This window comes from Gadus macrocephalus, chromosome 23, assembly GCF_031168955.1.
Source record: "Gadus macrocephalus chromosome 23, ASM3116895v1".
NCBI lineage: Eukaryota > Metazoa > Chordata > Actinopteri > Gadiformes > Gadidae > Gadus > Gadus macrocephalus.
The window spans coordinates 18,340,086-18,366,599 of NC_082404.1; the positions used below are offsets into that span (position 1 = coordinate 18,340,086).

At 44.9% G+C, this 26,514-nt stretch overlaps 1 long non-coding RNA gene across 2 annotated transcripts; it reads left to right on the plus strand.

The window, feature by feature from the left end:
* Positions 1-768: 768 nt before the first annotated feature.
* Positions 769-4,183, plus strand: LOC132452672 (uncharacterized). Of its 2 annotated transcripts, none has more exons than XR_009524460.1 (3): positions 769-980; positions 2,665-2,705; positions 2,836-4,183. It is a non-coding gene; the product is annotated as an uncharacterized LOC132452672 (long non-coding RNA). The 2 variants fall into 2 exon arrangements; XR_009524461.1 differs by having other exon boundaries at positions 2,839-4,183.
* Positions 4,184-26,514: the final 22,331 nt, after the last annotated feature.

Here is a 26,514-nt window from a genome sequence, read left to right on the forward strand (position 1 = left end):
TGAAGCGGCCGTTTTGAGGATTATTGTCTCCTGTCGGTGACATGAGGTAAAATCTTCATTACTCTGAATGATTTGTGAAGTTATCTCTGTAATATTCCTGTATTGTCTTCTTTTTTCATAAGCTGTGTTCGAAATCGTTCCCTATAACAAATATAGTGCACTATATTGGGTGCTCGCCATTTTTTAGTGGTGTTCGAATTGTCAGTGATTAATTTCATGCACTAAATAGTGGACTTAAAATACCCAAAGTTTGAGTGAACATACGATGTTCCCTACATGTCACTCCCGTATAGCACAATGCAATGCGGTCGTGTTTTTTCCGGAGGAGAAGACGCTGAATAACCGCGAAAACGGGAGTCTCCGGCTTTTGTTTAGAAATGTCAACAATTTATTTGAGATTTAACATAGAAAATGTAACATTCAAAATTAATACAACCTCCAGCTCTCTCGTGAGTGCCTGGTTTGTTTGCATGATGTCGGCGCATCTGTCTGCGTCACACAAATACCCGCCGCATTTAATGACGCAAATGACGTTTAGAAATGTTCAGCGTAGTGTCCGAATTCTCCTTTGTTCGTTCTCTATAAAGTGCACTTTATCATAAACACTATATAGGGGATAGTGAGTGAGTGAATAGGGAACGATTTCAAACAAAGCACAGTGTCAAGAAAACATGGACCTGTTAAAATGGGTGTGTCTGGTGATGACTGGCTCAACCTGTGCACATTGATTACTCAATGATTATGAACAGGTGTGCAGCCTCACCCAGCCTTCCAACACAAACTCTTGACCTCTGTATTTTCTCTTGTCGGTAGTTTGCAGTTACTTTGGTGTGTGGGCAATAAGATTAGGGTGGTGTTGGTTGATAATTATTATCCTCACTCCCCTGCTATCTTGGTGGGATGAGCCCTTCTTCATTTAAATGGATACAATAATTGATTTTAAGGAGTCATCCCCAACCCGAAGGTGATGATATGAAATGGTGAATATCCTATCTACTTTGTCCTTGATAACACACTGTTAAAACACCCACACAAATTCTACCTATTAAAGGTCCAACCGCAGGATGTTTTTTCTAGGATAATATTTTTTAACTATTGTATCACTGAGATAAATATGCAGGCTGAAACTAAATCTGATGTAATGTACTTATTAATGTGCCAAGTAAGATTTCTGGGGTGACTCAGGGCATTTTAAAACTGATTATGACAGGCAGGTTCCTAGTTCTTCACATGCAATCCTGGACTGGGCCAACCTCCCTCTCTGGAGTGAGTTTGAGCTCTTGGCCTCAGGCAGGTATCAGGGCAGCCTTTGGCAGGACCAAGGGGTGTACGGTCACCTTTGTACCTAAAGCTATGGACCTGCTTATTAGCAATTAGCTATTTGGTGCCTTGTATTTCTTTCCCATTGTTTTGATCCCATGTACCTCTTAAAGCTAGGCTCGGCCATGTGGAGCTACAAGCCAGAGTAAGCTCGATTTTTGGAATCTAGCAAACCCAAAATAGACCCTCCGCAATGTTCAGGCCTTACTAGCTCGCTTACTAGCTTTAGCCATGGGTCTGCCTAGCCTTGTGGAGGACTCCTGTCATCTGCGATGAATGCACAGCAGAGCTAGCATGGCTAGCTAGCTAACGAGGTAGGTAGGTAGGTAGACCATCCAATAGTTTCGTGACTAACTGAAATTATTTGGAGGGATTATTACAGGCCTGAGACAGCCACTGTTACGAAATGTATTTTGTCGGTGCATTGGCTTTATTGATTGCTGACAGGTTGTGAAGAGACTTTCAACTAATATGACAAAAAATGCTTCTAAAATAAGTTGCCTACCCTTGCTTTTAGCAGTTGCTGTTGTTGTGCCTTGTATTTGTTCTATTCTGTGCCTTTTATGTGAACATAGATGCAAGCTAAATCGCCCCTAGTGGGACAATAAAGTCGAAATTGAAATCATCACCAAAGCTGCCTAGTTCTTTCTTCTCACCATTATTCAGCAGGTCCAGTGAAGCAATATTTTGACTAGAATAAACAAATGAATATTACTGCTTGTAAAACTGTTGGGCAACATTACTTGGCTGCTGCGAGGGAAAATCCTAGACTAAAGAAAAGTCATGTACCCGTATTGATGTAGTTCAGCCGCATATGTACCCCGTGTTGTCCGTATGAACACACGTTGCGACGTGGACACACATTCTGAAATGCACTGAGATTGTCTAAATCCACATCTGGTGTCGAGTTTGTCGGTTTGATCCCTGATTTACTTCCGGCCGTGATTTTGGGCGAAGCGCTCTAAACATGACCAAACTCTGCTCTTCACTGTGATTACCGTGGATAAGACCCACAGAGCGGCGCACAACGTGAATTTAAATGTTTGTTTCACAAAATATCAGTGCACATGCATCAGTGCTCTGCCTGAGCACAAAGCTGTGTCCAGCGTTGTACGACGAGGCAGCGAGGAGCAGCAACAAACTTCTCAAGGCTTCATAGACCAGTTTAATCTTGTACGATGGGTCCGCGGACAACTGTTCTATTTATGCATGTATATTGTCCAAAGACCTTTGTAACTGAAGAGAATGCTTTGCAAACACATTGAATTATCATTAAACCACTAAGGGATTTCTTTTGACTTATTTTTCTGCTCTAATGATGACATCTGCATCTTCTCTTTGCAGTGACCTTTAGTGAGGGCTCTGTCGGTGTGCGGGCTCATAAGGTGAGATTTGGGAGCTGTTGACTTGCAGTGCATTCTTGCCCTCAGTTCCCCCCCCCCCCCCCCCCCCCCCCCCCCCCCCCCCCCTGTTTTGACCATGGCTGCCTCTGTCCCTTCTGACCCTTTTATTCAGCAGGTCCAGCTGAGCAGTATTTTAACCTGACTCAACAAGTTAATAAAAACTGCTGGCAAAAGCACTTGAACTGCATGCAGTGACTGCTGGGACACGAGGGGAAAACTGTCGATATGAAGAGGTATGTTTTTATTGAATGAGTTCAGCGTCGTATTCCTGGAATGTTTATCGTTGTACATGTTCCTCTGTCCCTAAAGTTATGCAAAAAGTCAATTAGACATGACCCTATCAACCGATTATGCATAAACCAATGCTAAGTGGTACAATGGGTTTGACCTGGAGCTTGGTATTCTAGCGATGGGATTAGTTTATTTTCGTTTCCCAGCATGCATTGATACTGAGACTTTATGTTTTCGCGTCTTGTAAGAGTTAATTGTGATTGTTATGTGTTGTTGAATTCTGGTTATTATTTCTATTTGTTTTGTTGTGAAATTAAGCACTGCAACCAGAAATGACTACGTTGTTTTGGTTGTTGACCCACTATTAGTCTTCATTTTCAGTAAGTCTGTCTCTAGCAGTTTCACTGACAAATCAAGAAACTCTGCACATACCATTGGGTCTACCTTCATCGCTAAAAACAAGTAATGGATATCTTCCGCTTATTTTATGTGCTTTCGGAATGAGTGTTCATTTGCTCGGCTCCAATTCTGTCCACTGTATGGGCTTCAACTAGCCTGGCTATTGTCAGACCAAGCTCAAGATTGTACGTTGGTCTGGGGAAGCTGCTGTCATCTTTTTATCAGCACAAGAGGCGTGATCAATGGGCCTAGTTCAAATTACTCTCTATGCAATTGGCTGCTTGCCGTCGCTTCCCTGTCGTCATTGTGTTAAACCAGCCAATGGCGCGCCAGTTGGAAAAGCCAGCTTGGTGATTGGCTCCCGCAAAAACGTATCAACACTAGAAAGAAATGTATTGCTTTTCTGCAGGGCAAACTCAAATCGCCAGCAGAATGGGCGGGGCTACCCAGTCTAGGCTTCAACCCAACCAGCCTTTGGAGTAGGCTAAACGAGAACTCGTCTGCTCCACTTTGTCTCTGCAGTGGGTCTGCGGTGGTTTGGTGTGCGGCCACAGAGAAGGTCAGATTAGTGTGGTGCTGGCTGGTACTGAATGTTTTCCCTCACTCCCCTCCTCTGCTATCACCAGAGCTGCTTAGTCTGTCCGTCTACTGTCCCTTCCAAATGAATCAAACTGCTTGTAGGAGCTCTTGAACTGCATCCAGTGACTGCTGCATTTATTTGAAGTGTGTATTTGAGTGTACCTGTCATTCGGGACTCTGTCATCCCCGGGGCTACAAATCCTGCCTTCCTTACAATCCACCTGTAGGCGTCTCAGAGCAAGATTCATAAAACCTAGCTAGTCTTTAAGTGCCTGTGTCGGAATGCAGTGCAGTGCAATGTTGGCATTTATGTTTTCTCCATGTGTTCATCAGGCGTAGGATGAATGTTGTTGAAATATGAAATGGGGATTCCACAATATATATCATAGCAGTTATCCTCAAACCTGTTCTCACAGAGCTGTTGAGGAACGTAATTAGACCGCAATTTAAATTAAATGATTGAACATCCATTTATTTTTTTATTAAAAAGCTGAAGATTGAGTCCAATCAAGAATAAATGCAATCTGTTCAGTTTCTTGATAGCTGATTTATTAAAGAAACACCTAACACGCATGCTTCTTCTTATGAATTTCAATTTTCCTTTCAGACTTTGGGAATCAGGCATGCTGAATATAATATCACACCATCTTTTAGGTCTGGCTTGGCCATGCTTAACTGTTTGTGAGGGTTAGATTTTAGATGCTTTGTGCGCAAATTAGTGCAATCAAATTGAGTTGCGTAAAGTTAACTATTGTCCATTTCTTCATATGGATCTCTCCCTGCGGTCTTATCAAACACAGGCGGTCAAATCCATCAGCCACTGATGGATTTGACATAAACAAATACATAATGCATTCATAAATAATATACCTGGGATCTGATTCTCTGGTGCCATTTTACTGTATGTCCCTGTGAAAATGAGCCTCCCGACTCACTTCCACTTCGGGACGTAGCGGTTTAGGACGCAATGAAGGTCTTTGAGTAGGCCGCAAAAATTCAGCCAGCAGCATCAATTAGTTGAAAAACTGTGATTTATTTTCCACGCTTGAAAAGTGAAATGGCAAAGCCAAACAAAATACTTGATAAACAAAACAAACAAGCAAAGTTCCATTAACCTGAACATTAACCAGCCTCACAGCAAGCGGTCTCTCTATCCTCCACCCCCTTTACAACTAGTCATGTTCCTGCATCCCAATCAGGCAATGATTAACTTCCAGGTGCTCAGTTCGGGAAAAGGAGGGCTACCTTTTCACATTTCCCTCCACCTCACGAGGCTCGACACTGGGGTGGCGAGACAAGAAATCGGCCACCATGTTTTGCTTACCCGCCCTATACTGTACATGAAACTTAAAAGGTTGCAAAGCCAAAAACCAACGAGTTATGCGCGCATTAGTGTCCTTCATTGTACCAAGCCATTTCAAGGCTCTATGGTCTGTTTCTAGCACAAAGTCCCGACCCAAAAGGTAGTAACGAAAAGTGTCCAACGCCCACTTCACAGCAAGGCACTCCAGCTCAATGGCTGAGTACCGTGTCTCTCGGGGAAACAGCTTACGGCTGATGTAGGCCACCGGCCGCTGCTGTTCTCCCTCCCCCTGAAGTAGGACTGCCCCCAGCCCAACTCCAGAGGCATCAGTCTGTACAGTCCATGGCTTTTCAAAGTCCGGGCTCTGGAGCACTGGACCGCTGCAGAGCGCTTCCTTAATGTCCATGAAGGCTTTCTGATGTCGCTCCTCCCACGGAACATTCACAGACCCTGACTTCCGAGTCAGGTCCGTGAGTGGCGCTGCTCTGGTGGCAAAGTCCGGCACAAAACGCCGGTACCACCCAGCTAACCCCAAGAAGGACCGGATATCCTTTTTTGTCTGGGGCTGTGGACAGTTGCGGACGGCCTCAATCTTGTCCCTCTGAGGCTGGATCACCCCACACCCGACCACATGCCCCAGGTAGCACACCTCCTGCTGAGCGAAGGCACACTTCTTGGGCTGGACAGTCATCCCCGCCTGATGGATGCGCTGGAACACCTCAGCAAGATGCTGCAAGTGCTCTGCCCAGGTGGTGCTGTAGACAACAATGTCGTTCAGGTATGCCCCCGCGAAGGCACCAGTCCCCTCCAGCACACGGTCCATTAGCCGCTGGAATGTGGCTGGCGCCCCATGCAGGCCAAAGGGCATCACCGTAAACTGGAACAGTCCATGGGGTGTTCTGAAGGCTGAGTAGGGTTTGGCCTCCTTAGCCAGAGGCACCTGCCAGTAGCCTTTGCTAAGATCCAGAGTGGAGATAAAATGCGCCTTCCCCACACTCTCAATGAGGTCCTCCAGTCTGGGCATGGGGTAGGCGTCAAAGTGCGACTGAGCATTGACCCGGCGGAAGTCGATGCAAAAACGCATGCTGCCGTCCTTCTTTGGCACCATGACCACAGGGCTACTCCAGGCACTACTGGACCGCTCAATCACACCCAGACTCTGCATCACCTGCAGCTCCTCCTGGAGAGCAGGTAGCAGACGCTCCGGGACCCGGTACATCCGCTGCCGGACTGGAGTGAAGTCCTTCAGGCGGATGGGATGTTCTGCCAGGGAAGTTTTCCCGGGCTGTTCACTGAACAGACCATCAGGGATGATGGCCCGTAACTCCCGCTGCTGTTGTGAGGTGAGGTGGGCAAAATCCAGCTCCCCAGCTGGACGGTCAGTTGGGAAGAACTGCTCCGGGGTGTCTTCCTCCTCCCTCACGGCTTGCACCAGCAGCTGTTGAATGGGCGGCCGCTCCCTCTCGTGCCACTCTTTCAGCAGGTTTACATGGAACGCCTGCCGCTGTTTCCTCTTGTCAGTCATTTCCAGCTCATAGGTTGTGGGCCCCAACTTCCTGCTGATGCAGTAGGGTCCCTGCCATTTGGCCAGCAGCTTGTTCTCCTCTGTAGGCAGGAGCAGAAGAACTCTCTGGCCGGGCTGGAAGGTCCGCCGCCTTGCTGACTTGTCATACCAGCGGGTCTGGGTGTCCTGGGCGTCCTGAAGGTTGTCCCGGACTAGGCTGGACATCTCCTCCATCTTCTCCCGCATGGCCATGACGTAGGTGAGAATGTCGGTGGTGGTGGACTTTGGTGACTCCCAGGCATCTCTGAGGAGATCAAGAGGCCCTCGGACCTGCCTGCCATACAGGAGTTCGAAAGGCGAGAACCCTGTAGAGGCTTGAGGAACCTCCCGGTAGGCAAACATCAGGTAGGGAAGCCACCGGTCCCAGTCCTTGACATTAGCAGCCACAAACTTCCTTAGCATCCCCTTCAGTGTCTGGTTGTACCGCTCAACCAGGCCATCGGTCTGGGGGTGGTAGGGAGTGGTCCTAATTCCCTTTATACCTAGCAGCCTATATACCTGCTTAAGGGTGTTGGAGAGGAAAACTGTTCCCTGATCAGTTAAAATCTCCTGGGGAATCCCTACTCTGGAGAATAACTGTAGGAGTGCAGGGGCAATCGTTCTGGCTGTGACCTTACGTAAGGGAAAGGCTTCGGGAAAGCGGGTGGCGTAATCACAAATTACCAATATGTATTGGTGGCCTGTGCGCTCTAGGGGTCCAACAATGTCCATACCTATCCTGGTGAATGGCACCTCTATGATGGGGAGGGGCTGAAGTGGAAAAGGTCTAACCTTGTGTTTGCTGAAGAGCTGACAGGTAGGGCATGTTCGACAGTGTTTATGTACATCAGTATACAAGCCTGGCCAATAAAATCTGCTGGCTATCCTCTGCAAGGTTTTCACATTACCCAGATGACCAGACCACGGAAGATCATGTCCTAAACTCAGGATCCTTGACCTTAAGCCACAGGGAACCACTAGCTGCTCAGTACTATCACCCTCAGGTTGATGATATAGCAAGCTCCCACGCACAAAGTAATACTCCCCACTAAGTGCTTTTGCCAGGCCTGTGCTTACTCCCTCAACCTCAGTAGCCTTCCCAAACAGCTCTTTAAGGGACTCATCCTGCTGCTGTAGCTCTCTTAGATCACCCGGGATATCCCATATATCCTCCCCCGCGCTAGGAATAGCTTGGTCGTCTACCCTAGACATTGCTTCAACTGTGCCAAACAGCTTCTCCCGTCTGCGTTGACTGCGACTCTTTGGCTCCCTGACTATCTCAGGTGGACTAATCTCTTCTTGTCTAAAAGGCATGACATCTAAAAGTGTCTGGGGGTCTGACTCATCACCCAACGCCCTCTTAGTCTGAGCTCTCGTAGCAACCATACTAACAGGCCGCGTAGACCGTACTAGTTCAGGCAAGATTGCGACATCCTGACCCAATACCACTGAATGGCTCAACCCTTTAACTATCCCAGCTTTAAGCCTATAGGTTTGGTCATGCACTTTTACACATATATCCGCTGTGGGATACTCATGCTCATCACCATTGACACAGCATACCCTGACTCGCCCGCCTTTCAGCATGTCTGGCTGACCCACCAGGAAGGGCCGCACCAGGGTCTGGGTGCTGCCAGTGTCAAGAAGAGCCCTGACTGGTCTGCCATTAACCGTAATGTCAATTATCTGCACTCTACCAGCACACACAGTATCTTCCCTAAGCTCAGGCACAACACATACACCAGCAAATGTACCTCTCTTCCCTGGGCAATCCCTGGCTAGGTGACCTGGCTTACCACAAGTGTAACACACAAAGCTGTCTCGGTTGGTGAGGGTTCGGGTTGTAGAGGTGTCTATGGGTCGAGGTGTTGTGGAGTGTGGTGTGTTCGGTTGAGGCTGATGTTGTCTGTGGCTTGGGCCCCTACTCTGCTCGCTATTTCTAGGACTAGCTCCACTCCCATAACCCCCAGACATACCCGTCACCACAGGTCTGCTGGAGCCTTGCACGCGGAAGTCCTTTGGTCCCAGGCGGGCAGCCAGAAAAGTGTCGACCAGCTCTGCGGCTCGGTGTCCTCTTTGCGGGTCGTGCTCCTTGACCCACACCCGCACTTCTGTGGACAATGAGCGCATGAACTGCTCCAAGATGAGGATCTCCTTGATCTCTTCAACTGTCTTGCCAGCCGGTTTAATCCATTTGTGGAATAAATCCTTAAGTCGGTTGTAGAACTCTCTCGGGGTCTCCCCTCTTTCAATGTTTGGATCCCGGAATCTTTGACGGTAGACTTCGGCATTTATTGCATACTTCGCCAAGATGGCTTCTTTGACCTGGCCGTAATCCATCGCATCATATGGATCCATGGCCACATATGCGGACCATGCTCCGCCCGTCAGATAGGGCACAAGGAAGACAGCCCAGTCAGCTGGAGGCCATCTGTAGGCTGTAGCCAGCCTCTCGAACGTGGTCAGGTACTGCTCCACATCATCCCCTTCGGCCAATTTGGGCACGGCTGCCCGGGTCCAGGATACTGGGGACGGTGCTGCTGGGTGCAGTGGAGCTGCTGGCGGTCCGGCTGGCGGCTCGTCGGGTGGTGCTGCAGGCGGCTCCGCGGATGGCGCTGCAGGCGGCCTGGCTGGTGGCGCTGCAGGCAGCCTGGCTGGTGGTGCTGCTAGCGCTGCAGGGCCCGCTCCAGCCCCATCACCGCTTCTCCGGTCCCGCCCCAGCTCATCATGAACGTTGTTGAGCTGCATTTGGACACCCACCTCTGCTCTTGCTTGAACGCCTCACGCTCCTGGGTCTGCAGGGTCTTCTGTAGGAGGCTATACAGAGATGATAGGTCCAGCAACCCGGGGTCTCTTCCTGTGCCAGCATCCTCCTCTGGCTCACCTCCCACGGCTCCTTCTTCCTGCTCACCCGGCTGGACTAGGTCATCCAGTGCGCGCCGTCTGACTGGCATCGCTCGTCGAATCAGAGCCCGTCTCGTCGGCTTCCTCTTCACTGCCCCAGGGGGCGCCACGATCCCACCACTGCCACCACATGTGAAAATGAGCCTCCCGACTCACTTCCACTTCGGGACGTAGCGGTTTAGGACGCAATGAAGGTCTTTGAGTAGGCCGCAAAAATTCAGCCAGCAGCATCAATTAGTTGAAAAACTGTGATTTATTTTCCACGCTTGAAAAGTGAAATGGCAAAGCCAAACAAAATACTTGATAAACAAAACAAACAAGCAAAGTTCCATTAACCTGAACATTAACCAGCCTCACAGCAAGCGGTCTCTCTATCCTCCACCCCCTTTACAACTAGTCATGTTCCTGCATCCCAATCAGGCAATGATTAACTTCCAGGTGCTCAGTTCGGGAAAAGGAGGGCTACCTTTTCACAGTCCCCCTTTAAAGGATATTCTTCTGTTGTGCTATTGTAGTAGACCTTTTAAAAGTACCGTAATACATTTTATACAGAGAAATTCCATCATGAAATTACATGAGTTTGACATTGAGTCACATTTTATGTGCTGAAACTACTCAGCGCTGTCGAGTGCTGGAATAATGCTAAAACTGATTCCAAGAATATGCCCTTGTACAAACCGACAAAAGGACAATTAATTGTGGAAGAATATGACGATATTATAAAACCTACCAACTAACAGACATTTGGCCTTTGCACCTATACGTTGTATGGAGTAAAGACGATCTCCATTCAAATCCTGATCAAGTTTGCCAACTGTACCTTTCCCAAATAACTTCCACCAACTGGAAAAGATTATTGGGGATCCAAGCAATAATCTAGGTCTACTCTGAGAGATTACTGATGGGTAATGCATCTAAACCCCCTAATAAACCAGAATTAATTTGTTTTTCCAAAATGAAAGTATAGAAGTGGACGATGAGAGATGTAGCCCTCATCTTGTCTTATAATTGTGTATATAGAGAATTGAGTGGCTGTTGAAATAATGTGTGTTTATATTATATATATATATATATATATATATATGATTTTATTTAATGATCGTTCAAATAATTGTCTTAATCTTAATAATGATGACATTTTATTTGAATGCATTGTGGTGATAATTTGATGAATTCTTAACAGATGGGCTTAAACAGACATTCCAGACATTAGCCAACACCTGCATAGAAGAAACAACTGATTAAATAAATAAAACAAACACTAGGGAGAGGAAAATATCAGCAGGGTGGAAAAACAATTTGCAGCTCATAAAAAAAAAAAAATCGGTGAAAACATAAATGCAAAAATAATTCTGTATTTTTCCACATGGCATGTAGCTAATGATGAGTTGGTTCCTCCGAAGGAAAGGAGTCCCAAAAGAGGCCATACTTAGTATATTTCTGTCCAGATAACCCTCTGGCACGGAGCAACCTCTTAGTCTGTCTTTCACTTATTGAAAACATCCTAGACTGGAACCTAACGCTGACTTGATTATTCTATAATTTAGGCAAAGCTCACAGTAGACATGAATCGTTCTGTGTCGTAACGTTGATTTCTTGTATGTTGGTGAAAAGTCTTGTCTTTTTTTTCACCCTGCTTGTTCTTTTTTTGACTCCAGATGTTGGTTTTCACACCATTTTCTTTTCTTTTTTTACCCTAAATTACTATTTTCACAGCAGATTTTTTGGTTGTTTTATAGAATAGTGGTTACGAATAGTGGGAAATGGTTAGAAGTAGGTTAGATTTAACCCTAACAATATGAAATAATATATACATTAATACCTTGGTAATCATGAAAACCTTTATAGGTGAACACCATTGGGTATGGTTTAGTAGAATATGTAACCGTTAATTACATTGGATAATGCTTACTTCTGCAACAACTATTTTTAATATAATTAAAGTGTTCCCCAACTGTTTTTGTCTGACATATGTAGTCCGAAACATGTTTTTCATCTTCATCTAGAAATAAACATGTTTATGAAACCTAGCCACTGGCTGGTGATTGGTGAGCCTATTTTGGCGGACTGAAGTTGATTGGTTACATTTGAAAGAGTCCGGTCTCGACATCACAGCTGGTGCTGATGATGACTCACTGTTTGCCCTCCGAGGATCTGGCAGAATGACAGAAGATGGCGGTTTAGGGTTTTCATTAAATTACTCTCACAAAAGTTTATAACAGAACTAGATAAAACCAGTTAACACCCCACTAGCATTGCTATCTCCACCACCGGCACCATCAAAACCACCACTACCACCTGCTCTGTATTACCGCCACCACCACCCTTGCATCAAATTCACAAGCAACTTCACAACCAGGATTATCTTCATCACCACCACCGCTATCAGCTCCAACTCCATCCCCACGTCCCTAACATCCATCCCCACCATCTCCTGCATCGCCACCACGATCCCCGCCGTTAACAGCACCACCGTCCCTCTCATCATCACCCACATCACCATCTCCATCACCACCGTTTAACAGTATCTGTGTGCGCGTGTCATAATCCCCGAAGCCGTTTTACCCAATCTTTCCTCCTTCGATGTCTTCCAAGTCGCACCTTCCTCACAGTGGTGTCCGTCTTCCCAGGGCTCTGTCTGTGTGTCTTTTGCTCTCTCTCTCTTCTCCATCCATCCCTCCTAATTAACCCGGGGCCCGGAGGCACGATGGAGCATATCCCTAAACCAGTCGCCAGCAGGTGGCCAGCCTTTACACTTTAATTGGCCTTCATTATAAATATGGAATGCCACTGGTGGGAGGCAACAAAGGGAACAGCGATGAATGCATTTACCTCGCTGCTTTCCTCTGTTTGTTTGAATGGAACACGGGTGATTATGAGCAGATCGGAGATCATGGGGTCGGTTTTGGTCGCCAGTGTAGCGGCGCAGTGGGAGGGGTACCTCCGGCCATTCGTCTTCTTGTGTAACGGTCTTGAATTGTTTTCACTATAGGAAGGCGTCACATGCACACTGACCAGGCTCCTGATTACAGGGAGAGTGGGAAACGACTTATGCAATTTGATGCATCACTTGCGTGTAATTCGCAGTAAGAGATTTGTCATGTTTGTTGCAAAAGCTGAGATGTGTGTTAAACATTGCCATCTACAAAATCAACATTGATACTTTTCCAAAGACAGATTTTGTTTTGCTTAAACAGAAAAATGAGTCTTAAAAAAAGTGGCGATCTGCGTGTGATCTTTCCATCTTTCTTCCCCACACGTTATCAAATCAAATGTAAATTGTAGTTTTGAGGCATATAGGATATTACGGTATAAAAAGCCATTATATTCCAGTTACCGAATTCTGCATGGACGGTTAATTTTGGCCCTGGACTAACGAGCCAAACCGTAATTGCATCACTACAACTTCACACCCGTTGACCTTCGGTGGAGTATATAAAACCAGCACCTTCTGTTATTCGGTCGGATAGTCTAGAAAGCATCCGTTCGATAGGATCGGAGCCTTTTGACACGTCCATGGGTGGTAGCAGATGGGTTCTTGGACAGGCTATACGTCCAGTCCTTGGATTGACAATGAATTGGAGGAATCCTGGAGGAGCGGAGATGAAAAGAATGCATCACGTACACGGCACTGACCGCTGATATTGACCCCCATTCTCCTTTCATACACTGTGTGTGTGTGTGTGTGTGTGTGTGTGTGTGTCGATAGAAATATAAAGATAAGAGAAGAAGAATCAATCCATCAGTCTGCCTGTCTATAATATGAAAGCCACGGTGTGACGTATGTAGGACATATAAACCTAGGGTTTGTATAGCAAGCCATTTGTATGTATACATTGCATTTTGTATATAGTTCATATCTATAATTTAACTGAATTTATGTCCACTTCAGCAGTTCGTCAGTGGCTTTGCAACGAAATCCTGTTTGCGTTCATGAGCCTTTAGATTTGTGACTTGAGGTATGTGACCAGGCCTACCGCTATATGCATGGATGCAAGAGCAGGAGTCGGAAGAGACTCACTTGAAGTCAGTGTGAGTGGCGTGATTAGACTGCCTTGCATTAGAAAGCACAAGGAACTGACTGCGACTTTAGTTGTCATGCGAGCCGATGCATGTTGTTAGCCCATTTATCTGATACAATTGCTGGAAGGAAACCTGTTACCCCGCATGGCAGACATTCCGTTCTATAACGATGACTACGATAATTGTATTTTTGGAGAGAGAATGAATCAGACAATTGTGGGAGGAATAGGCTGAAAATAAGTAAATACATGGATAAAATCCTGAGGAAACGTGTGATGCCGTTGCCCGTGAACAACCATACTTTTAATAACATTGGGGCACAAAGCAGCCTGCTGATTCCTGATTATAAAGAGGGGAATTTATTAAGTCTCTCCAAAGAAAACGGACTCGCCAACGACGTGTTGAAAATGCTAAAAATCTCCCTTAATTTTTTCTCTTGACACACTGTCAAGGTTTTTCAGGTCCTGCCCATTCCAAAAAAAAATTAAATTGGAACACTTCACTTTTTGGAAACTTAGGGTAAAACCTACTCTGACATTTATTAGAAAAGTAATTTTGCTCAGGTAGCTGGGCGGGTATCAGGCCCTGATGGGGTGTGGTATCACAGCCTTAATGAAGGCCCCGATGCTGGGCGCTTGCTGGCTGATGCATACAGGCAGATGTCAGCCACAGATTTGACACCTATTCCATCAATTTCCATGCCGTGGTACCTGTCGAGGAAATAAAATGTCTGAGTAACTCATTCGGTAAACAGTAGCTCATTCTGCAACGTGAAATTGCAAATAAACCGAGCAGCTAAATCATTCTGTGTGGCGTTTGCCTGTATGGGGTTTTATGTCTGTTTGGCGCAGCTCCAGCTTCTCAAATAAATGCGTGTGCATGTGAGGTGTGTATATATATATATATATATATGTGTGTGTGTGTGTGTGTGTGTGTGTGTGTGTGTGTATATATGTGTGTGTATATATATATGTATATATATGTATATATATATATATGTGTGTGTGTGAGTGTCTATGCGTGATTGTCGTATATTTTATGAGGATCTAGCAATTTGACAGGTTGAATTTACGGAAAATAAAGCTCAAAGTTGAATGCCAAATGTGTTTTTTTTATTCCACTCTGACTTGAGGCGCTTGTTAAGCAATTACAAATGCGGTGTATTTCATTCTCCCAGGCACTAAATCTGTGGCTTTTCATTAAAACAACCCTAGCTCTGACATTTTGATGTATTACCTGATATTTCACTTGTCCTTAACCGCAGATGGTTTTGTGTTTGTGGATACAGTCAGCCTACCTCACTTAGTATGCATCAGAATAAAATCATGTTTTTGGAGTCGACATGCATTCACCTGTTTACTAAGTGGTCAGAGAGACGCCATTGGCCTGCAGTTTAAGGGTGACTTATCCACGCATATTCTGTCTTCTACCTCAAGATCACATTTATAAGCCATGGAAACCCCCAACACACATACAGAAGTGTTTCCTTTATTTGGTTAAACGTTAAAAGTAAAAAATGCTTGGGTCAGGGTCACTCAAACTCTGCTGACCGTGTCTGTCTGAGTCACGTTTTTTGCAGTGATAAATGGTTGCATAAATATACTTGACTTGATGATTAATGTTTTATGGATTCTTCTTCTTCAGCTGGAAACAGCAGTATGACTATTTGAGACTTTAAATATCAGTCTCGTCAGAGATGATCTCTGCTATAGGGGTCTATGCCATTAAAACAGAACTGGCTCATACCTCATACACCCCATAAAAAATATCTATAGCAGAAAATGCCAGATTTTGACTGAGAAGCAAAACAGAATAAAGGTCTTATCGTGATGACCTGTTTAGAGCGATACTGCAAAATATTGGCATTTTAATAAAAATGCCTCCTGACATTTCTGTCATTGTCTAATTCTCCGTCGGCGGCGTGACCTTTTCTTAGCCTCTTCTCTGAGCTCTCCCTCCTGCAGCCCACCTCACTCCCCCTTCCTTCCCAGAGACGTGCCAGCACACTGTGGATGACGATAATCAGACGAGTTAAGACAGTGAGATGCTGGATAGCGGCAGGATAATAAGGATAATCATACCAATAATGAGAACAGAACAATGCATGAATATAATATATCATTTGAAATGATGGTGGTGGGGATGGGGAAAGGAGAGCAGCATAATTGCGCAAATGTATGCTTTTCCAAAATAAAGTTTGAACACGTAGAACGAATCGACAAAATGCACCTGCGTGTATGTATCATAAAAAATACATCACAAATTTACATGTAGACACGAGTAATCCAGGCAGGCCATCAATTATGCAAACTAAGTGAGGGAGAGAGAGGGAGCGAGAGAAAGGACACAAAACTCCCATTGATAAAACGTTCACAGGAAAGCAGCGGCAGTATTTAGCGGGCGTAGCGAGACGGCACATAGCTCAAGGTGCGCACGGAGCTTAATGTACTGCGCACCGGACCGATAATTAGGCCAGCGCATTTGTCGACTTGCAGGAACATGAAGGTGAACGGATTCGCCCCGTAGTTTATCTCCAGAAGATTCGTGTCGTATTCTTCCCGTCCTGATTTACTGAGAGCAGGCTGCTTTAGCCCAGTTAAGAGCTCCACAGATGTTATGTGGCGCTGGTCAAAGCGCAGTATGCTAATGCAGTTTCCTGCCGGGGTTGTTTACTATTTCTCTCCCTTACTGACATTTAAAATAAATTATAATTTTTCATGCCTTGAATTTGTAGTGTGTGTGTGTGTGTGTGTGCGTGCCCTTTGGTGTGTGACAGATTATGTGAATACACATTTTGGGCGTGCATGAAAGTGTACAGTATGACTGCCTACATTAAAGCAAATGTTTGTGTGTGTGTGTGTGTGCGCACATATACACCTGTTTGTGTGTGCGCACATATACACCTGTTTGTATGTGCAGGGTGCGTTTGTTGTGTTTGCATGCATGTGCATTTGCACACATAGGTACATAAGTGTGTATGGGCATTAATGTATACGGTCATATAACACAAGTCAACCACACAACCTGCCTCAGTGTGGACTCTTTGTGTGTTGGCTGTTGCTCTGTTATCGCCCTTCATTATAATGACATTAAAGAGCTGGATATTTCAAGCTGCTTCCCAGACATGCCGAGGCACAATGTACAGCAGTCACACACTGTTCATGGGACCAATTTAATTAGCCAAGACGAGAGCATTCTTCTTAAGATGTCTTTAACTCCTAATAAGACGTCAGACAATTCTGGCAACCCGGCAACCCGAGAAAATCAAGCACATTGTTTAAAGGAATCATTCTTTCTTTTTTTCTCCCCTCCCTGAGAACCAACCTTTTTGGCAAACAAAAGGAAGCCTATTTGTCTAAGCCTGAAGCAATATCACTTTGGCACATTTTCAGCATGAGATTGGATACCCAAGGACAGCCAAGCTCTGCAGCGCACGGGAAAAAATGACCATCTTAAGAATTTATTTGACGGCCTTAAAAGCCTGTTTTCAATGAAAACGAGAACAGAGATTTGCTAATGGTGTCAGACAGTTTTACTTCGCCGGGATTGTTTATCCACTTGAAAATACGTTGGAAGTAAATAGACGGCCTGAAAAAGTTGGCCTTGCTTTGTGCCTATTTGCATACTCATCGGTATGTCTAGAACTCACCTTTCTCTGCTTCCAATCCATTACGGTAGCTTATGCTCAAATAGATCTCTCTCCAAGTCTTCAGTTTTAACACGGCGCAAACTTTGCAGAAAAAGACAACAGCCCTTTCTTGATGGAGGAAATGATTCATTTGGCACCGAAACTATGTGTTCACACTTTGTGGGTCAGCTCTTTCGGAAGGGAATTGACTAAACTCTCACTTGTTATGGATACGATTACAACTGTTAGTTCAAAGAAGGAAACCACTGTCTCTGGAAGAGAGATTCCTTTACTTCGACTAAATATTTGCTTTGTGATGATAAGCCTGTTCCGGGAAAGGAAGAATAATTCCAGATGTTTTGTGCAGTTGTGAAATCCCGCATTTAGACTGATCACTGAGAGGATCTGGATCCAAACCTGTCCACCTTCTACTCCTTAACCAGAGGCCGGAACCCTGCTCCTTACTGACATTGATCAACAAGAGTGAACCAATCACTCTGGAAGAAAGTATCTGCTATATGACTAAACAGCAATAGAAAACAGGAAGTACATAACCAGTTAAGAACAACAGATGCTCACCTCTACAATAATGTGTCCCTCCTCATAAACCCCTCGGGCAAAGCTGCATCCAAGCAGATACGAAAAAGAAAGGATGCGATAACGAGAATGGGCCAATAACGAAAAATAAAATAAATAAAAGGAGAAATTGGGCCCGAGATTCAATAACATTAGCTCTATATAACTTCCCCGGCTGGTTATAATTGCAGCGCTACGATCCCCAGTTTGGGGGAGAATCCGTTTAGCAACACACAGTAAGGCATTCTCTTTATCTGTTCCCGCCAACCTGCAACAGATTGCCAGCACTACCTTATAAATCAGCTCCGGGGTGTCAAAATGCAAATGACGTATTGAGAATAAAATGAGTACAAACATGAAATAATGAACGGGTTCCCATTGATAGCCTTGGACATTTAAATGTAGCCCTTGTCCTTCCTCGTTATGTTATCTTTAGTTTACTTTTTTGAAATGTATTGTTATTGCAAACGAACAAAAAAACAAAATTAAAAGATCCCTGAAGTACTATCCCTAAAATTAGGAAGAGTTTTACTGTCCTATTACTGTCCTATTCCTATAGGAATATTTTACTGTCTTTGTGTCTGCTTTTAAATTGTTTGTTGTATTGCAAGTGAAAGCTACCTTCTGCCACTGCCTTATTTCCCGTTGATAAAACTTGCATTTCTTCCCCAATGTATTCTATTCCTACATTTTATCATGGCCGGCCGTCCCCCTTTATTCTCCACCTCAGGTCCTGTTATTTGATGGGTGAGACAAGATGGAGGAACAACTAGGCCTGTATCAAAATATCGGTCATGATAGCTTGTCGGCTTTCCCGCAAATACAGCTCAACCAACAAAAGGCATGTTCAACATTTACATTAAGGACATTTAGGTCACGCTGTTATGCAAAGTGACTTACAATAAGTACATTAGTTAGAAGAACGAGACGACTATTCATTGCAGTCGGTACGGTAAGGAGTCAAGCACTGACAATCACTAGGTTACCACCTCACTGCTCACTCCCCTGATGGAGTGATTCGGTTACTTTGTATATCTGGTTTATTATTTCCTCTATTTTTCATTGTTATTTTGGGGAGAAATTGTTTGGTGCTCTTTGAAGAGCAACAACAAAGCGAAGTGCCTAATGGCAGGCCCCAGTGGAAGGCTTTTCACTACTCCACCGGTCCAGCTTAACTCCCCACATAATAAATAATACATCATATTGCATTATTGAATCCATCCAATCACATTAAGGGATAACAGAGTGAGCGAGGGAGAGAAAGGTAGAGAGACAGAGACACACACACGACACAAGAGAGGGCTACACAGCTAACAGGTGAGTGGGTTGCAGTCCAATTCCATCCCATAATAAATAAGGTTGAGCTGACCAGCTGGGGCTCTCATGAAAAAAACAAAAACCTGTCTCCATCAAGACTGACAGCTGCCAGCTAGCGCTGAGTAGTCCGTGCCCCTTGCTGACCTCGCCGATGTCTTGCAGGTATTTTCAGGCTTACGTGTGTGGGTGGTAGACTCAGGTGTACACTGGTTGGAACATTTCTTCTCCTTTCTTTCTATCCATTTTGGTTAACTCGACCGCAACGTTTAAAATAACCCAAGAGTTATCTCCTTATTTCAATTTGAGGACAGAGAGGCTACGGTTTGTATGGGAGGAGTTGAAGGTCATCTTTGGAGCCTCTGAATCGTTTAATCAAGCTAGAGCTTTAGTCCAAGAAGAACTATTTGGGTAAGGAAGAGCTTCTGCTGAGGTAATTATCGCACAAGGGCTTCTGGATTTTTTTTTAATGTTCAGTTCAGTCTTCCAGCCCCGATGCCATTCAGAGACCATAGACCATTAAAAAATGCTTGTCGTTGTGAACATATTCAAAGCTTCTGGGAGAATAGCAATGTATGGAGCTAATTAATTGGTGCGCAACATCATAATACTGGATTATGATTAAGTCAAAAAAAGACTGTTTTGTATCAAATGCCCTCCGAAAACTAGTGTTTCAAGGCGAGATAGCGACATACTGTATCTTAATTATACAAAGCCTGCTTATTTTGTGCACTGTCCATCTGGCTACACTGACAAATTATTTAGTTATGTGAACCTTTATGCAAATACGTTTTTAGTGAATTAATTGTGCTGTGCTGATACATTAATGAGAATGTAGGTGGTTGGTATCTTGCCGACAGGTAGACTGTGGACATTAGGGGAATCGAACAAGGAACTCCTAGTAGTCAAACTCTCTATACACAATGTTCTGTGTTATCGACTCCCTTTTCAGATCGTGTTCTTGTCTTTTTTTATTTTCTTTTTTCATGCCGACTGTTATGCTCTTGAAGCCAGGTTAAACCGGTGAAACCACGGCTTGTGTGCCAGTTTCACAGTCACCGTTTTTAAGTCGTTCACTGAAGAAAAAAAAAAAGTAGTTTGTCTTTCTGGTTGTTTCACCCGGGTCTGCCCCTGGCGCGGTGCTCCGGTTCCCTCCCCAGCGGGGGAACCATGTTCTCTGGGCATGACAGGCTACGCTGCTCGGGGGGAGGGCTACGGCTGGAACACAGAACATTTGATGCTCAGTGAGCACATCCGGCAAAAATGAAAGTAAAAAATAATACGAAATAATAATAACCTTGTTACTCCGCTTCAAACAAAGACATGCTGACACACACTCCGAGAAAGGATTGAGGCATTGTGACCTTGACCCGAGGCCCCGACAGAAAGAACTATAAGCATTGTGAGGTGCTACAAAGAAACATTCAGTGCGTTGTTACCTTACGATTTGTATACGGGGGGGGGGGGAGGCCAACGCAGCAGCACACACAACTTTAGTGCTCGGTTCAAAGTGCAGATAAAACCCTCACCCCACACTACCTTGGACAAAATCAGCAAGAAAGTTTTCTTGCTGATTCTGCCTAGGAATTTAACATACAACATTAGTTGTTGAGCTCTCTTACAGCTAATGTTGCAATATAACAATTTCTTCTTTCGGAATGGATGAGCGTCGTGTCAGTATGGAGTTTGGGAACGTCTTAGGACCAAACAAATATTGAATCACCATAAAGGTTATTTTACAAAATGTCTTCTCACACAGAACAAAGTGCTAATTATGTTGTTTACCTCGTGGCAAAATGTGCTCAGACTAAATGCTCTTCAGCAGAATCTGTAAAACAAAGTAATCTGACAAATGATATCGGTAACAGACGTTTTAGTGAACGCAAGGGAGACGTTAACGAAGGTTTGATCACGGTATGCGTTTTACCGTACTGAACTTTGAACTATGAATCAGCGGTGTGAATGTTATCAGCTTATTGTAGATCTGTATTTGTTCTGGGATGCTAATTCCTCTATTTAACTTGAGTATAGCTGGATGTCTACGAGTGATCCGTTGATTCAATCCACTGTTTGCTGCCAGTCCTGCTTCCCTTGGCTTCATGACCTGACTAAGCTAGCATGAACGTTCGTAGCAAAGCATCCCGAAAAATGGCAAATCTCGTATCCAGCAGTTCTTCTTGCAATATTTTTGGAGAACTTATTGGGGTTGACTTCATAGCGGGGCCGGAAACCAAAACCTGACGGGGTTGACTCACATATTCGTTCTGGGGGGGTGGGATATAGCTTTCTGAGAGGGTTTTGGTCAGTGTATTTCTACAGTGGACGGTCTATACAGTGTTCATTGGAAACCTTCAAACACACACTTCTTTACAGCAAACTACTGCTGGCCGAGTTCCAGACACATGATTGGTTGTTACCAATATCAAGCTCAAGATAATGAAGCACCACTTTCACCAAGATCTGAGGCGGTCTTCCATCAAGACAAAGGCTAACCGGCCAAATTATTTTTATTTTATAACCCGTGATTAACAAAGTACATCTCATCATTAGCATAACCTTAACAATGCTTTGTTAAGGTCATTAGCATAACCTTAAAGCATTTGTCTTAATTGCAGATGTTTAAATAAAAAACTTGTAGTTTTTTTTAGACTGCTCCAATTTTTGCATGCTGCGTTCACACCCCTCGCTAATAGCACAGGGAAAAGCTGTTGCCAGTGACTATTTTCCCTTCGTATGCCGGTTGCCTAGATACCCCTGCTCCTGTGACACAGTGATTAGGTGCTTATGGACATCAAAAGGGAATGGCTTTTGTCACTTGTTGTGCGTTTGTTGTGCTTGTTGCATTTGGGTGCTTTTAGCATTTATTTGTCCTTCATCCATCGCTGCTGCTTCTGTGAGTGCTATCTGGAAAACCCAGAGGAAGGGGGGTGATTGCCCGAATAAGGAGTAGGTAAAAGCCAGGTAAACGTATTCTGAGTGAATTATCAAGCACATACTGCAAAATGAGACACAAATTACAAATAGGCAGAGAAATTCAGTTCGCTAAAAAGTCATATTTGTAGTTTATTGAGGTAATGCCACTTGTGTACGTTGCACACTGCTGAGTTGTTGGAAGTGTTTTTGAGCTATGTATGCAAACGATAAGGAGCTGTAAAGCTGATCGTAAGCTTTACGCGACACCGAGACGGTATAACCCCCGCCGCGCGCAAATAAAACCCCCTGATAAAAATAGAGACTTGATTTTGCACTCGAGTTCATTCTTACCGACAAGCGAACGGGGGAACTGCCAGCGACACTGCAGCGAGAGAGATAGGCTATCGATTATACTGAAAAAATGATATGCACACAGAGGGCGCCTCTCAGCACCGCGGCAGAGAGAACAAAACCAGCCGGGGAGATAAGCGGCCGGGGAAACCTCTTTGAGTCACACTTCTGGAGATCCAACGCACCCCTCTGCTGCGGACAGCCCGGCTCTCTCATCTCTTTCTTCTTCTTCCTCTGCGTTCATCTCCGCTGATTGCGTTTCCCGATAGGCGACTGCACCGCTGAGAGGTCCGGCCCTGATTAGAACTGCGGAATTGATGGATCACATGACCCTGGGCCTTGATAGCCACGCACAATGTAAGCTGGGGACCAGGCTAGGAGTGTGGTTAGACATACATGCAGTGGGGGGTGAAACAATCTGAAATATTTATTCTCAAACATGGAAAAGGCAACTCGTGCAAGCAGGCCTACAAGTTAGGCCTATGGACGTTGGGGATCGAAATCAGAACCTTTTCAGCTGGGAGTTGAACACCATAACAACTAATGTGGAGGACACACTGTAAGATAATTGACCGTAGCAATATCCCCCTTTGAAAAAAAAAAAAAGCTTTTGGATCGTTCTAACGATTTCTTTGCCAGATTATCCTGTGGTGTGGTGGATGTTTACAATGTTTGTCACTTCTAAATATCTGAATGCAGGCGCTGGTTTGTTGGAATGGAAACGGTTAGTGTGTTGTGCTTTGCTGGCAACAGCTTTGCCTTCAACACATTTAACGACCAAAACACTTACAGGTACCATATGTAAAATTGATGCCCAGCATTTAAAAATGGGTACCGCAGTTCAAATTCACAATATTGGAGAGAAGTCTGTGCCCGCCCCCTCCTCCCCAGACTTGAAGCTTACGTGGGTTGCCAGGTTGCGGAGACTGAACGAACACCAGTGCAAGACAAGCCAAGCACAACATTATATTTTGAGGCGAGTGCAATTATTCTATTATGATAAGAAACTGAGTCCTACACTATAGGATGATCAGCTTATGTATACGTTTTCCAATTTATTTATTGATGGAAATCGTACCTGCTCATGTGGCATAGGTCACAAATACAACTCCAAAATGTAGGCCTACCCGTGTTTTAGCACAGCTCTGGTCACGTATCTGGTGTCCGAAGGTCTATGACATGGCTGTTTAGGTCGGGTTGTATCTTTCACCATCTCAGTCGATCCAAAACGTTACTTGCTTCGATGGCTGCAGCACGCTGTGCTTATGTGCCAATTTGTTTCATATCTGGCAACCCTGTGTATGTAACATTGTAATCGCAGAAACCTGGATTGAGCACGTTCCCCCGACCTCTGACATCATGGTCACTATATGATTTAGTACAGTACATGCGTTACATACCTTTATGTGCACATCACTAGGTATGTGGTCTCATGTTTTCTAAATTTCTAAATCGTCTAGTGTGTGCCGGACATTAGCTATCTGCCCCAGGAGGGCCTGACAGCAGATTAATGCCATTAATGAGAAGGTAGGGCATCTGGTTAAACAACGCTTGTACAGGATTGTCTGCGGGGGTTGGAGATTTAACCCGGAACCCTTGGGCTAGGAGTGGTAAACCACTAGAATGGCCTGCTCACCATGATAAACCGCATGAATAATTCCAATCCGGGAGCAGACATTATCTGAGCGTCACACATGTAAGGGTCTGGGACAGAGATGAATAAAATACAAAACCCACAAACAAACAAAAAAAGACCCGAACATAAAAACCCATTTCCCCTGGAAAAGATTCCTTCCATTTGCATCCTCCTCCAGCGTCGCAGGCAAGCGACGAAAACCTGAAGTGGTTATATATGCTGGAAATATCGACACTGTAATACCAAGGCCTCAGGAGCACTGAGGGTGAGTAATACCAAAGACCTGGGCTGAACAAAATCCCTAACTACCCCTCTGAAGCTCGATGTGTGACGGAGCAGTCAATCAGAGGGATCCTTCCAGCATTACTTAATTTTTATATCTTGCCTTTATGGGGATATAATGAAAAGTTTGGCCAATGGTCTTTTTCCTTTTTTTTACAGATTTGGTTTGTGTTTCGCCACCACCTGTTCTACTTTGCTGTCCATAACAGAGTCTGGTCTTACGTAAGCCCCATATGGCATTCTGTGAACGTTATGGCTTGGCGATTCATATTTAAGAGATTTCTTTAATTCAAAGACAATGGAGACGATAAACCATAAGGACTCTGGAATATGGAGCGTATTGAGGTCCCAGGTGTACAGGTATCGTCTGGGAATCCTAAAATGGCCATTTAAAGTGGATCTGAGATGCGTTAACTCAGTGAGGTCAAACATAGGTATTAATTTTTATTTGAATAAAACTACAATAAAACAATGAAAGTAAACAGCAGTAAAATAAGCTGTTTTGTTTTGTGTGTCCTCCTCCAAGTGTAAACTGAGACCAGAACATTCTCATTAACGGAGTTAACATTACCCAAAGCCTGAATCATCGGTGCGGGGATTGCTTGCACACCGTTCTAGGGGATAAGCTCCACATAAATCCTCTAAATTTCTTTTTTTGGTTCGACGTGTCCTTTTTTTTCATGGTTTTATTAGGTATGGACAAATGTATTATTACATTGCTAATGACTATTGGCTGTGTGTGTGCGTGTGCGTGTGCGTGCGTGCGTGCGTTATATCCGGAGCCTCCCCCACTGCAGTGTACACTCGGTTTGGATCCAGCGATAAATCAAGCAGACAGGCTGTTCTGTCACCAGTAGATGGATGGGTTGCTCAGACGCATTCAAAAGTTTCATCCCAATCGATTCAGGTTGTCTCTCTCCCATGCAAACAGATGTATGTCTTGTTTTAACGTTCGGTGCCTGTTGGGTCAAAGAGCAGTTTGAATGAACTCCAATGTATACATGTGTATCTTCTTTTTAGCGGAGCTGTTTGTATCATTAGCACCAAACAAAAGAAGTATTCTCTGTTGTCAAGCGTTTGCAATGCTTTCTGTCCACACAGAGAGATGGCAGAAAAACAATTAACAAAAAGGTACTGGCTACAATACCGTGATGTGCTGTGGTTGAACCTTTGGCTAACAAGCCGTGATGCATCAATTCTAAAAGGTGTTGTGCACAGACCCTTTTACAAGGCCCGTTCATTGGGGATAAAAGGATGGGAAGGAGGTTAGTGGTCCTACTACTCTCCCAGCTGAAAGGTCGTGGGTTCAAACCCCACCAGGTGTGCATCAGTCTACCAGTGAGCAGCAGGCCCAACCTAACTCGAAAATAGACTGCATTTATGCAGCGCTTATCCAACCCTGGGCCGCTCAAAGCGCTTTGCAGTACAGTCCAATATGTCGAGCCGCCCCACTCTGCCCCCTGAACCACAGGCCGCCAGTGGCGGTTCTACGTCCAGTTACGCCCCGAGCGCCCCAGGGGGGGGGGGTGGTTGGTGTATCGTGACCCTACGGACTTCAGTGGGGGTTTCACTCCGTCTGTGCACGGCACCTTCTCAACGAGCAGGTGTGCGCCTGCAGCCAGAGGGGGCGCCAATATACCAATCCCCCACACAATGTTATGTACTTCATTGAGAAGCGCTACGCAGCGCCTTTTTTTTTTTTTTTTTTTGCTGCTCGTGGTGCCCCCCATGTGATTTGGCGCCCCCCACAAATATGGTGCCCCGGGCGGCTGCCTGGTTCGCCCCTGCCTAAAACCGCCACTGCAGGCCGCCCATGTTACTGCTACTCCCTTGCATCAACATGTATGTTAAACAATATTGAAATAGCTGTTAAACGCTTTGGGTGAATCATAACATTCTGATAATTGACTTGATGGCGATAATCAATTCTGTGCGGACGAAATGTGGTGAAATCAGCATTCAAAAGGCATCTCCCTTCGGCTCTATTTAAACATTGGAGTGAGCTCCGCACAGCTAAAATTAAGCAGTGTTTCAACAGCTATGACTTTGAGTTCCATGGATGGCGCACCGGCCGCCAGCTGCCCCTCCACTTGGCAAGCGGGCTTCGTC